Source organism: Equus caballus, unplaced genomic scaffold (assembly GCF_041296265.1).
Source record: "Equus caballus isolate H_3958 breed thoroughbred unplaced genomic scaffold, TB-T2T haplotype2-0000898, whole genome shotgun sequence".
Classification (NCBI taxonomy): domain Eukaryota; kingdom Metazoa; phylum Chordata; class Mammalia; order Perissodactyla; family Equidae; genus Equus; species Equus caballus.
Window position 1 is genome coordinate 8,014 of NW_027222040.1, and position 11,726 is coordinate 19,739.

An 11,726-nucleotide genomic window follows, 5' to 3' on the forward strand; every position below is an offset into this window, starting at 1 on the left:
TCCCTCTGGCAGACAGAGGCCAGGAGGGGGGCAGGACAGAGTGAGGCACCTGAGTGAGGGGACACCAAAACCCTGGGCCAGCGCAGCAAGATTCCTAATCCTTCCATCCAGTCTGTTCAGAATCAAAACGGATGCAAGGGATCCACGAGGAGCCAGACACCGACCTTTCAAACGAAGGCAGGACCCCCCCCCCCCCCAAAAGACAAAAGCGAAGACGGAGACGGAGTTGCATCCCAGCCGGGGAGCGGGGGGAGGCGCTTGAAACTTAGACACTTGGGGAAGGGGACGTCTTTAAGGAAAGACAACACAAAAGGACCCGTACCAACTCCGGTGCGGAAACGAGGGTTTCTCGCGAACGACGGTATCAAGGACAGCCAGGTACCGACTTGGAGAAGCTGACACACGGCGCAGGCATCAGAAAATCCAGAAGCCGTCCCGCTTGGGATGGATGGCCAGGCCCGGAAGGCTCCTCTCGAGCCCAGTGGGCCCCGTCCTTCTGTAGGTGCTGTTTGGAGAGGCCTGACCCGGGGTCTTTCCTAGATGGGCTCTGGAAGACGGAGGGGCTGCTGGCAGCTTGCTGAAGCTGTCCGGGCCTCCGCAGCCCGGAGCGGGATCCGTTCCATCGCACACCACGACTCGACCAACTGCTTGGGTGCCGCGCCGGCCGAGTGGACCGCTAGGGTCTCTCAGGAGCCTGGCGGGTGGGAAGAGGCCGCCGAGGACAGAGGGAGCCCGCCGGACGAGGGCGGCGTCGGGGGCACGGCCACGCGGGGCCGGCCCCGGTTGGCCCTGGGTTCCCGTGGGGCCGCGAGGTGGAAGGGCTGGGCGGCGGCGGCGGCGGCGGCGGCGGCGGTGGCCGCGGCCGCGGGGCACTCGCGCGGCTGGACAGCGGTGGGGGCGTGGCGGGGCGATGGGGCGACCGGTGAGGAGGGAGGAGGGGCGGGAGGAGCGTGGAGGGAGCGGCGCTGGGGCCGTTGGGGGGGGCGCAAAAGGAGAGGGAGGCGGCGGGAGGCAAAAGCCTACAGCACCCGGTATTCCCAGGCGGTCTCCCATCCAAGTACTAACCAGGCCCGACCCTGCTTAGCTTCCGAGATCAGACGAGATCGGGCGCGTTCAGGGTGGTATGGCCGTAGACGCTGGCGGCTGCCGCCGGCGCCCCTAAGAAGCCTCGCGCGCGCGCGCGCTGTCGCCTGGCCCCTGTGACGCGCCGTCGCCTGGCGTCTGTGACGCGCGCGCCCGAGCCCCTGTGACGCGCACCGGCCGCCCGCGTCCCCTGCGCCCCGCGCTCCGCCGCCTGCCGCCTGCCTGCCACTGCCTCCCGCCGCCGCCGCCGCCGCCGCCGCCGCCGCCGCCGCGGCCAGCCAAACCCTGCCCTGCCCTGCCCTGCCCTGCCCTGCCCTGCCCTGCCGCCCGCCCAGGGCGCGGGAGGCCTCGGGCACCCCGGGGACTGTGGGCGGGCGGGGCGCAAGTCTAGGCGCTCTCCCAAGCCGGCCCCGGACGCTCCAGGCCTCCTGTCCGCCCGCATCCCGGCGACGGGTCGCAGGACATCCGGCTGCTCTGCTCGGGGACAGGTGGCCCGGGGCGTCGGGCGCGTCGGCGCGTCGGCGCGTCAGCGCGTCGGGGCCCCGGGCCGGCGAGGCCCCTCCGGCCCGAGGCGCCTCCCAACGAACCCGGGCCCAACAACCCCCGGCGGCCGCCGCTCCGGCCCGGCCCCAACTTGCCCAAATCCAGCTGGAGCCACCGGCGCGACCAGAGGGCATCACCGGAAACCCCTCCGGGGCGGGCGGCGGGGCGCGGGGAGACCAGGGCGGGCCACCCTTCCCCGCCCCGCCCCGCGCCCCGCCCACGGGACCCGGACCGCGCCCTCAACCCCAGGCCCCGCGGCCACCCTGGACAGCTCCTGACTGACCGACCTGAGAGACACAGAGACAGAGACAGAGACAGAGGCAGAGACAGAGAGATTGAGAGGATCCGAGACACGGACCCAGACAGACACCCCCCGGGACAGACACACAGACGCTCACGCTGACACAGAGAGGCCCTGCCCAAGAGGCAGCTTCCCCACAGGAGGGCGGTGGTGCTTGAGCTGGGCCCGGGCAAGGAGGCGGGGGCCCTGGGGCTGGCGATCACCCCTGGGGCCCTGGGACGTGCAGACAGGGTCTCAGGAGTGCAGCGCTCCTGGGATCCCTGTCCCGCGACCCGGACGCCCAGGAGCCACGGACAGGCAGCCGGGCTCGGGCTCGCTCTCGCTCTCGCTCTCGCTCTCGCTCTCGCTCTGTGTGTGCGCGTTTTTGTGTGCGCGTGCGTGTTTGTGTGTTTCTTTCCTTCTCTCTTCGCCTCTTCGTTCTGGCTCTTTTCCTCTTTCTGCGGGGCGCCCCCGGACTTCCTGAGTTGACAGAACGAGCAGCCAGAAAAGTCAGGACACGGAGAACTTCGCCCGAGAAACCAACGCAATCTACCAGACGTACAGAACCCCCTCCCCGACGACCACAGCGTCCACAGTCTGCTCGAGCGCAGGTAGGGACATTACCCAGGGTCTCCCACAGGTTAGCTCACCCGTTAAGTCTCCTTAGTTTTACCAAGATGGCTAGCACGCCGAGGATGGACGGATGAGCGCCACGGTGTGATTACGGGGAGGGAAACGCACGTCGGAACACCCGTTGGTGCCTCCCGACGTCACCGGTATCCCCGTCCCGAGACCTCTGGGCTTCAGGGTTCTGGGCCGCAGCCCTCTCCCGTCGTCCACCCGGGATCCAGTGCACGATGTCTGCACTGCCCATCTCAAGAGTTTGGGCCCTGTGGGCGTTCTTGGATCCCGTTGGAAAGGGGACCTCGGGACGCGAGGGAGAGGAAAGGGCCGGGGGGCCGGGGTGGGGGGCGGGGGGCGGGCTGGGGGAAAGAGAGCGACGCCATCAACGCATGTCTGACCAGGACCTCGGCTGTGCCAGGCTCTCCATTTCCCACGGCACCGCGTCCCGTCGTCGGGGACGCCGCCTCTCGTCGGGACGTGTTGGTCTGCCGTCGGTCCTCCCGTCCCAGGCACGAGGCGGCGAACTCCCCCAAAGGCAGAGATTTTGGCACCTGCGTCCTCGGCTGCTGGGTCCGGCCCCAAGCAGGCACGCGGCCCGCAGGTGCCGGGCGAATGTCGGCGGAAAGCACTATGCTCACAGGGAAGGACGGCAGACGATGAGCGCGCACCAACCAGTGCCGCGCTCCGTGCTGAGCGGTGTGCTCCGTGCTCCCGCTTCCGCGCTCGCAACAACGCCACCGACGAGGCACTAACAGGACCCCCTTTCCAACCAGATGAGGCAACTGCCGCTCAGGGAGGGCGAGTCCCTCGCAGGAACGGCGGCCCTTGCTGCCGAGCCTTCGTTTGAGACCAAGCCTCCGGGCCCGCACTCCGGGAAACTTACGGAGACACAGCCCCAGTTCTCCCAGCAGAACACGCTCATCGGAGGTCAGATTGGGGGAGCCGTCGGAACCAGAACCACCCAGGGCGCTACCCTGCAGGGAGCGACGCGCGGCCCGCCCCGCCCCGCCACCCCGCCATCCCGGGCAAGCAGGAAGCAGGCCACAGGTGCCCTGGGTCTGCTCTGGCAGGGAAAGTGGGGCCCACGGGAAAAGGGAAACACGAGGATATTCGCTCCCAGGATGATTGCTGAACGGTGAGAGGATGGAGGTTGAGGTCCTCTCTTCCTGCTCTGCCCGCATGTCCCAGCTTCTCCACAGCGAGCAACTATTGCTTTCTGTCTGCGGTGGGGAAGAGACGGCTTACCTTGATGAATTCCCCCCTTGAAAATGTAAAAGTCCGTGCGATCTGAGGCAAGTCTCCCCTCTCCTCCTCCCTGTCATCCCCGCTCTCCTCCCCTGGAGCAAACTCCCCTCCCGCTTTCCCGGATCCCCTTTCCGCGATAGTCTGCGCGGACACAGGCAGGGGAAGAGCAGACTTTCAAAGCTGCCCGAGCCGCACGATATGAAAGCTCAAGCCAAGGAGCCAGGAAGGGCTGGCCGCTGAGGACGGAAATGTCCTCTCGGGGGACTCGTCCACTCCCTCTGGCAGACAGAGGCCAGGAGGGGGGCAGGACAGAGTGAGGCACCTGAGTGAGGGGACACCAAAACCCTGGGCCAGCGCAGCAAGATTCCTAATCCTTCCATCCAGTCTGTTCAGAATCAAAACGGATGCAAGGGATCCACGAGGAGCCAGACACCGACCTTTCAAACGAAGGCAGGACCCCCCCCCCCCCAAAAGACAAAAGCGAAGACGGAGACGGAGTTGCATCCCAGCCGGGGAGCGGGGGGAGGCGCTTGAAACTTAGACACTTGGGGAAGGGGACGTCTTTAAGGAAAGACAACACAAAAGGACCCGTACCAACTCCGGTGCGGAAACGAGGGTTTCTCGCGAACGACGGTATCAAGGACAGCCAGGTACCGACTTGGAGAAGCTGACACACGGCGCAGGCATCAGAAAATCCAGAAGCCGTCCCGCTTGGGATGGATGGCCAGGCCCGGAAGGCTCCTCTCGAGCCCAGTGGGCCCCGTCCTTCTGTAGGTGCTGTTTGGAGAGGCCTGACCCGGGGTCTTTCCTAGATGGGCTCTGGAAGACGGAGGGGCTGCTGGCAGCTTGCTGAAGCTGTCCGGGCCTCCGCAGCCCGGAGCGGGATCCGTTCCATCGCACACCACGACTCGACCAACTGCTTGGGTGCCGCGCCGGCCGAGTGGACCGCTAGGGTCTCTCAGGAGCCTGGCGGGTGGGAAGAGGCCGCCGAGGACAGAGGGAGCCCGCCGGACGAGGGCGGCGTCGGGGGCACGGCCACGCGGGGCCGGCCCCGGTTGGCCCTGGGTTCCCGTGGGGCCGCGAGGTGGAAGGGCTGGGCGGCGGCGGCGGCGGCGGCGGCGGTGGCCGCGGCCGCGGGGCACTCGCGCGGCTGGACAGCGGTGGGGGCGTGGCGGGGCGATGGGGCGACCGGTGAGGAGGGAGGAGGGGCGGGAGGAGCGTGGAGGGAGCGGCTCTAGGGCCGGGGGGCGGGGGGGGGGGGGCGCAAAAGGAGAGGGAGGCGGCGGGAGGCAAAAGCCTACAGCACCCGGTATTCCCAGGCGGTCTCCCATCCAAGTACTAACCAGGCCCGACCCTGCTTAGCTTCCGAGATCAGACGAGATCGGGCGCGTTCAGGGTGGTATGGCCGTAGACGCTGGCGGCTGCCGCCGGCGCCCCTAAGAAGCCTCGCGCGCGCGCGCGCTGTCGCCTGGCCCCTGTGACGCGCCGTCGCCTGGCGTCTGTGACGCGCGCGCCCGAGCCCCTGTGACGCGCACCGGCCGCCCGCGTCCCCTGCGCCCCGCGCTCCGCCGCCTGCCGCCTGCCTGCCACTGCCTCCCGCCGCCGCCGCCGCCGCCGCCGCCGCCGCCGCCGCGGCCAGCCAAACCCTGCCCTGCCCTGCCCTGCCCTGCCCTGCCCTGCCCTGCCGCCCGCCCAGGGCGCGGGAGGCCTCGGGCACCCCGGGGACTGTGGGCGGGCGGGGCGCAAGTCTAGGCGCTCTCCCAAGCCGGCCCCGGACGCTCCAGGCCTCCTGTCCGCCCGCATCCCGGCGACGGGTCGCAGGACATCCGGCTGCTCTGCTCGGGGACAGGTGGCCCGGGGCGTCGGGCGCGTCGGCGCGTCGGCGCGTCAGCGCGTCGGGGCCCCGGGCCGGCGAGGCCCCTCCGGCCCGAGGCGCCTCCCAACGAACCCGGGCCCAACAACCCCCGGCGGCCGCCGCTCCGGCCCGGCCCCAACTTGCCCAAATCCAGCTGGAGCCACCGGCGCGACCAGAGGGCATCACCGGAAACCCCTCCGGGGCGGGCGGCGGGGCGCGGGGAGACCAGGGCGGGCCACCCTTCCCCGCCCCGCCCCGCGCCCCGCCCACGGGACCCGGACCGCGCCCTCAACCCCAGGCCCCGCGGCCACCCTGGACAGCTCCTGACTGACCGACCTGAGAGACACAGAGACAGAGACAGAGACAGAGGCAGAGACAGAGAGATTGAGAGGATCCGAGACACGGACCCAGACAGACACCCCCCGGGACAGACACACAGACGCTCACGCTGACACAGAGAGGCCCTGCCCAAGAGGCAGCTTCCCCACAGGAGGGCGGTGGTGCTTGAGCTGGGCCCGGGCAAGGAGGCGGGGGCCCTGGGGCTGGCGATCACCCCTGGGGCCCTGGGACGTGCAGACAGGGTCTCAGGAGTGCAGCGCTCCTGGGATCCCTGTCCCGCGACCCGGACGCCCAGGAGCCACGGACAGGCAGCCGGGCTCGGGCTCGCTCTCGCTCTCGCTCTCGCTCTCGCTCTCGCTCTGTGTGTGCGCGTTTTTGTGTGCGCGTGCGTGTTTGTGTGTTTCTTTCCTTCTCTCTTCGCCTCTTCGTTCTGGCTCTTTTCCTCTTTCTGCGGGGCGCCCCCGGACTTCCTGAGTTGACAGAACGAGCAGCCAGAAAAGTCAGGACACGGAGAACTTCGCCCGAGAAACCAACGCAATCTACCAGACGTACAGAACCCCCTCCCCGACGACCACAGCGTCCACAGTCTGCTCGAGCGCAGGTAGGGACATTACCCAGGGTCTCCCACAGGTTAGCTCACCCGTTAAGTCTCCTTAGTTTTACCAAGATGGCTAGCACGCCGAGGATGGACGGATGAGCGCCACGGTGTGATTACGGGGAGGGAAACGCACGTCGGAACACCCGTTGGTGCCTCCCGACGTCACCGGTATCCCCGTCCCGAGACCTCTGGGCTTCAGGGTTCTGGGCCGCAGCCCTCTCCCGTCGTCCACCCGGGATCCAGTGCACGATGTCTGCACTGCCCATCTCAAGAGTTTGGGCCCTGTGGGCGTTCTTGGATCCCGTTGGAAAGGGGACCTCGGGACGCGAGGGAGAGGAAAGGGCCGGGGGGCCGGGGTGGGGGGCGGGGGGCGGGCTGGGGGAAAGAGAGCGACGCCATCAACGCATGTCTGACCAGGACCTCGGCTGTGCCAGGCTCTCCATTTCCCACGGCACCGCGTCCCGTCGTCGGGGACGCCGCCTCTCGTCGGGACGTGTTGGTCTGCCGTCGGTCCTCCCGTCCCAGGCACGAGGCGGCGAACTCCCCCAAAGGCAGAGATTTTGGCACCTGCGTCCTCGGCTGCTGGGTCCGGCCCCAAGCAGGCACGCGGCCCGCAGGTGCCGGGCGAATGTCGGCGGAAAGCACTATGCTCACAGGGAAGGACGGCAGACGATGAGCGCGCACCAACCAGTGCCGCGCTCCGTGCTGAGCGGTGTGCTCCGTGCTCCCGCTTCCGCGCTCGCAACAACGCCACCGACGAGGCACTAACAGGACCCCCTTTCCAACCAGATGAGGCAACTGCCGCTCAGGGAGGGCGAGTCCCTCGCAGGAACGGCGGCCCTTGCTGCCGAGCCTTCGTTTGAGACCAAGCCTCCGGGCCCGCACTCCGGGAAACTTACGGAGACACAGCCCCAGTTCTCCCAGCAGAACACGCTCATCGGAGGTCAGATTGGGGGAGCCGTCGGAACCAGAACCACCCAGGGCGCTACCCTGCAGGGAGCGACGCGCGGCCCGCCCCGCCCCGCCACCCCGCCATCCCGGGCAAGCAGGAAGCAGGCCACAGGTGCCCTGGGTCTGCTCTGGCAGGGAAAGTGGGGCCCACGGGAAAAGGGAAACACGAGGATATTCGCTCCCAGGATGATTGCTGAACGGTGAGAGGATGGAGGTTGAGGTCCTCTCTTCCTGCTCTGCCCGCATGTCCCAGCTTCTCCACAGCGAGCAACTATTGCTTTCTGTCTGCGGTGGGGAAGAGACGGCTTACCTTGATGAATTCCCCCCTTGAAAATGTAAAAGTCCGTGCGATCTGAGGCAAGTCTCCCCTCTCCTCCTCCCTGTCATCCCCGCTCTCCTCCCCTGGAGCAAACTCCCCTCCCGCTTTCCCGGATCCCCTTTCCGCGATAGTCTGCGCGGACACAGGCAGGGGAAGAGCAGACTTTCAAAGCTGCCCGAGCCGCACGATATGAAAGCTCAAGCCAAGGAGCCAGGAAGGGCTGGCCGCTGAGGACGGAAATGTCCTCTCGGGGGACTCGTCCACTCCCTCTGGCAGACAGAGGCCAGGAGGGGGGCAGGACAGAGTGAGGCACCTGAGTGAGGGGACACCAAAACCCTGGGCCAGCGCAGCAAGATTCCTAATCCTTCCATCCAGTCTGTTCAGAATCAAAACGGATGCAAGGGATCCACGAGGAGCCAGACACCGACCTTTCAAACGAAGGCAGGACCCCCCCCCCCCCAAAAGACAAAAGCGAAGACGGAGACGGAGTTGCATCCCAGCCGGGGAGCGGGGGGAGGCGCTTGAAACTTAGACACTTGGGGAAGGGGACGTCTTTAAGGAAAGACAACACAAAAGGACCCGTACCAACTCCGGTGCGGAAACGAGGGTTTCTCGCGAACGACGGTATCAAGGACAGCCAGGTACCGACTTGGAGAAGCTGACACACGGCGCAGGCATCAGAAAATCCAGAAGCCGTCCCGCTTGGGATGGATGGCCAGGCCCGGAAGGCTCCTCTCGAGCCCAGTGGGCCCCGTCCTTCTGTAGGTGCTGTTTGGAGAGGCCTGACCCGGGGTCTTTCCTAGATGGGCTCTGGAAGACGGAGGGGCTGCTGGCAGCTTGCTGAAGCTGTCCGGGCCTCCGCAGCCCGGAGCGGGATCCGTTCCATCGCACACCACGACTCGACCAACTGCTTGGGTGCCGCGCCGGCCGAGTGGACCGCTAGGGTCTCTCAGGAGCCTGGCGGGTGGGAAGAGGCCGCCGAGGACAGAGGGAGCCCGCCGGACGAGGGCGGCGTCGGGGGCACGGCCACGCGGGGCCGGCCCCGGTTGGCCCTGGGTTCCCGTGGGGCCGCGAGGTGGAAGGGCTGGGCGGCGGCGGCGGCGGCGGCGGCGGTGGCCGCGGCCGCGGGGCACTCGCGCGGCTGGACAGCGGTGGGGGCGTGGCGGGGCGATGGGGCGACCGGTGAGGAGGGAGGAGGGGCGGGAGGAGCGTGGAGGGAGCGGCTCTAGGGCCGGGGGGCGGGGGGGGGGGGGGCGCAAAAGGAGAGGGAGGCGGCGGGAGGCAAAAGCCTACAGCACCCGGTATTCCCAGGCGGTCTCCCATCCAAGTACTAACCAGGCCCGACCCTGCTTAGCTTCCGAGATCAGACGAGATCGGGCGCGTTCAGGGTGGTATGGCCGTAGACGCTGGCGGCTGCCGCCGGCGCCCCTAAGAAGCCTCGCGCGCGCGCGCGCTGTCGCCTGGCCCCTGTGACGCGCCGTCGCCTGGCGTCTGTGACGCGCGCGCCCGAGCCCCTGTGACGCGCACCGGCCGCCCGCGTCCCCTGCGCCCCGCGCTCCGCCGCCTGCCGCCTGCCTGCCACTGCCTCCCGCCGCCGCCGCCGCCGCCGCCGCCGCCGCCGCCGCGGCCAGCCAAACCCTGCCCTGCCCTGCCCTGCCCTGCCCTGCCCTGCCCTGCCGCCCGCCCAGGGCGCGGGAGGCCTCGGGCACCCCGGGGACTGTGGGCGGGCGGGGCGCAAGTCTAGGCGCTCTCCCAAGCCGGCCCCGGACGCTCCAGGCCTCCTGTCCGCCCGCATCCCGGCGACGGGTCGCAGGACATCCGGCTGCTCTGCTCGGGGACAGGTGGCCCGGGGCGTCGGGCGCGTCGGCGCGTCGGCGCGTCAGCGCGTCGGGGCCCCGGGCCGGCGAGGCCCCTCCGGCCCGAGGCGCCTCCCAACGAACCCGGGCCCAACAACCCCCGGCGGCCGCCGCTCCGGCCCGGCCCCAACTTGCCCAAATCCAGCTGGAGCCACCGGCGCGACCAGAGGGCATCACCGGAAAGCCCTCCGGGGCGGGCGGCGGGGCGCGGGGAGACCAGGGCGGGCCACCCTTCCCCGCCCCGCCCCGCGCCCCGCCCACGGGACCCGGACCGCGCCCTCAACCCCAGGCCCCGCGGCCACCCTGGACAGCTCCTGACTGACCGACCTGAGAGACACAGAGACAGAGACAGAGACAGAGGCAGAGACAGAGAGATTGAGAGGATCCGAGACACGGACCCAGACAGACACCCCCCGGGACAGACACACAGACGCTCACGCTGACACAGAGAGGCCCTGCCCAAGAGGCAGCTTCCCCACAGGAGGGCGGTGGTGCTTGAGCTGGGCCCGGGCAAGGAGGCGGGGGCCCTGGGGCTGGCGATCACCCCTGGGGCCCTGGGACGTGCAGACAGGGTCTCAGGAGTGCAGCGCTCCTGGGATCCCTCTCCCGCGACCCGGACGCCCAGGAGCCACGGACAGGCAGCCGGGCTCGGGCTCGCTCTCGCTCTCGCTCTCGCTCTCGCTCTCGCTCTGTGTGTGCGCGTTTTTGTGTGCGCGTGCGTGTTTGTGTGTTTCTTTCCTTCTCTCTTCGCCTCTTCGTTCTGGCTCTTTTCCTCTTTCTGCGGGGCGCCCCCGGACTTCCTGAGTTGACAGAACGAGCAGCCAGAAAAGTCAGGACACGGAGAACTTCGCCCGAGAAACCAACGCAATCTACCAGACGTACAGAACCCCCTCCCCGACGACCACAGCGTCCACAGTCTGCTCGAGCGCAGGTAGGGACATTACCCAGGGTCTCCCACAGGTTAGCTCACCCGTTAAGTCTCCTTAGTTTTACCAAGATGGCTAGCACGCCGAGGATGGACGGATGAGCGCCACGGTGTGATTACGGGGAGGGAAACGCACGTCGGAACACCCGTTGGTGCCTCCCGACGTCACCGGTATCCCCGTCCCGAGACCTCTGGGCTTCAGGGTTCTGGGCCGCAGCCCTCTCCCGTCGTCCACCCGGGATCCAGTGCACGATGTCTGCACTGCCCATCTCAAGAGTTTGGGCCCTGTGGGCGTTCTTGGATCCCGTTGGAAAGGGGACCTCGGGACGCGAGGGAGAGGAAAGGGCCGGGGGGCCGGGGTGGGGGGCGGGGGGCGGGCTGGGGGAAAGAGAGCGACGCCATCAACGCATGTCTGACCAGGACCTCGGCTGTGCCAGGCTCTCCATTTCCCACGGCACCGCGTCCCGTCGTCGGGGACGCCGCCTCTCGTCGGGACGTGTTGGTCTGCCGTCGGTCCTCCCGTCCCAGGCACGAGGCGGCGAACTCCCCCAAAGGCAGAGATTTTGGCACCTGCGTCCTCGGCTGCTGGGTCCGGCCCCAAGCAGGCACGCGGCCCGCAGGTGCCGGGCGAATGTCGGCGGAAAGCACTATGCTCACAGGGAAGGACGGCAGACGATGAGCGCGCACCAACCAGTGCCGCGCTCCGTGCTGAGCGGTGTGCTCCGTGCTCCCGCTTCCGCGCTCGCAACAACGCCACCGACGAGGCACTAACAGGACCCCCTTTCCAACCAGATGAGGCAACTGCCGCTCAGGGAGGGCGAGTCCCTCGCAGGAACGGCGGCCCTTGCTGCCGAGCCTTCGTTTGAGACCAAGCCTCCGGGCCCGCACTCCGGGAAACTTACGGAGACACAGCCCCAGTTCTCCCAGCAGAACACGCTCATCGGAGGTCAGATTGGGGGAGCCGTCGGAACCAGAACCACCCAGGGCGCTACCCTGCAGGGAGCGACGCGCGGCCCGCCCCGCCCCGCCACCCCGCCATCCCGGGCAAGCAGGAAGCAGGCCACAGGTGCCCTGGGTCTGCTCTGGCAGGGAAAGTGGGGCCCACGGG

The 11,726-nt window shown here is 68.6% G+C and overlaps 3 non-coding genes across 3 annotated transcripts; all 3 read right to left on the bottom strand.

The window, feature by feature from the left end:
- Positions 1 to 1,016: 1,016 nt before the first annotated feature.
- Positions 1,017 to 1,135, bottom strand: LOC138922491 (5S ribosomal RNA). Its single transcript, XR_011435577.1, has one exon. It is a non-coding gene; the product is annotated as a 5S ribosomal RNA (ribosomal RNA).
- Positions 1,136 to 5,069: 3,934 nt separating this feature from the next.
- Positions 5,070 to 5,188, bottom strand: LOC138922492 (5S ribosomal RNA). Its single transcript, XR_011435578.1, has one exon. It is a non-coding gene; the product is annotated as a 5S ribosomal RNA (ribosomal RNA).
- Positions 5,189 to 9,123: 3,935 nt separating this feature from the next.
- On the bottom strand, positions 9,124 to 9,242 carry LOC138922493 (5S ribosomal RNA). Its single transcript, XR_011435579.1, has one exon. It is a non-coding gene; the product is annotated as a 5S ribosomal RNA (ribosomal RNA).
- Between the last annotated feature and the right edge of the window lie 2,484 nt (positions 9,243 to 11,726).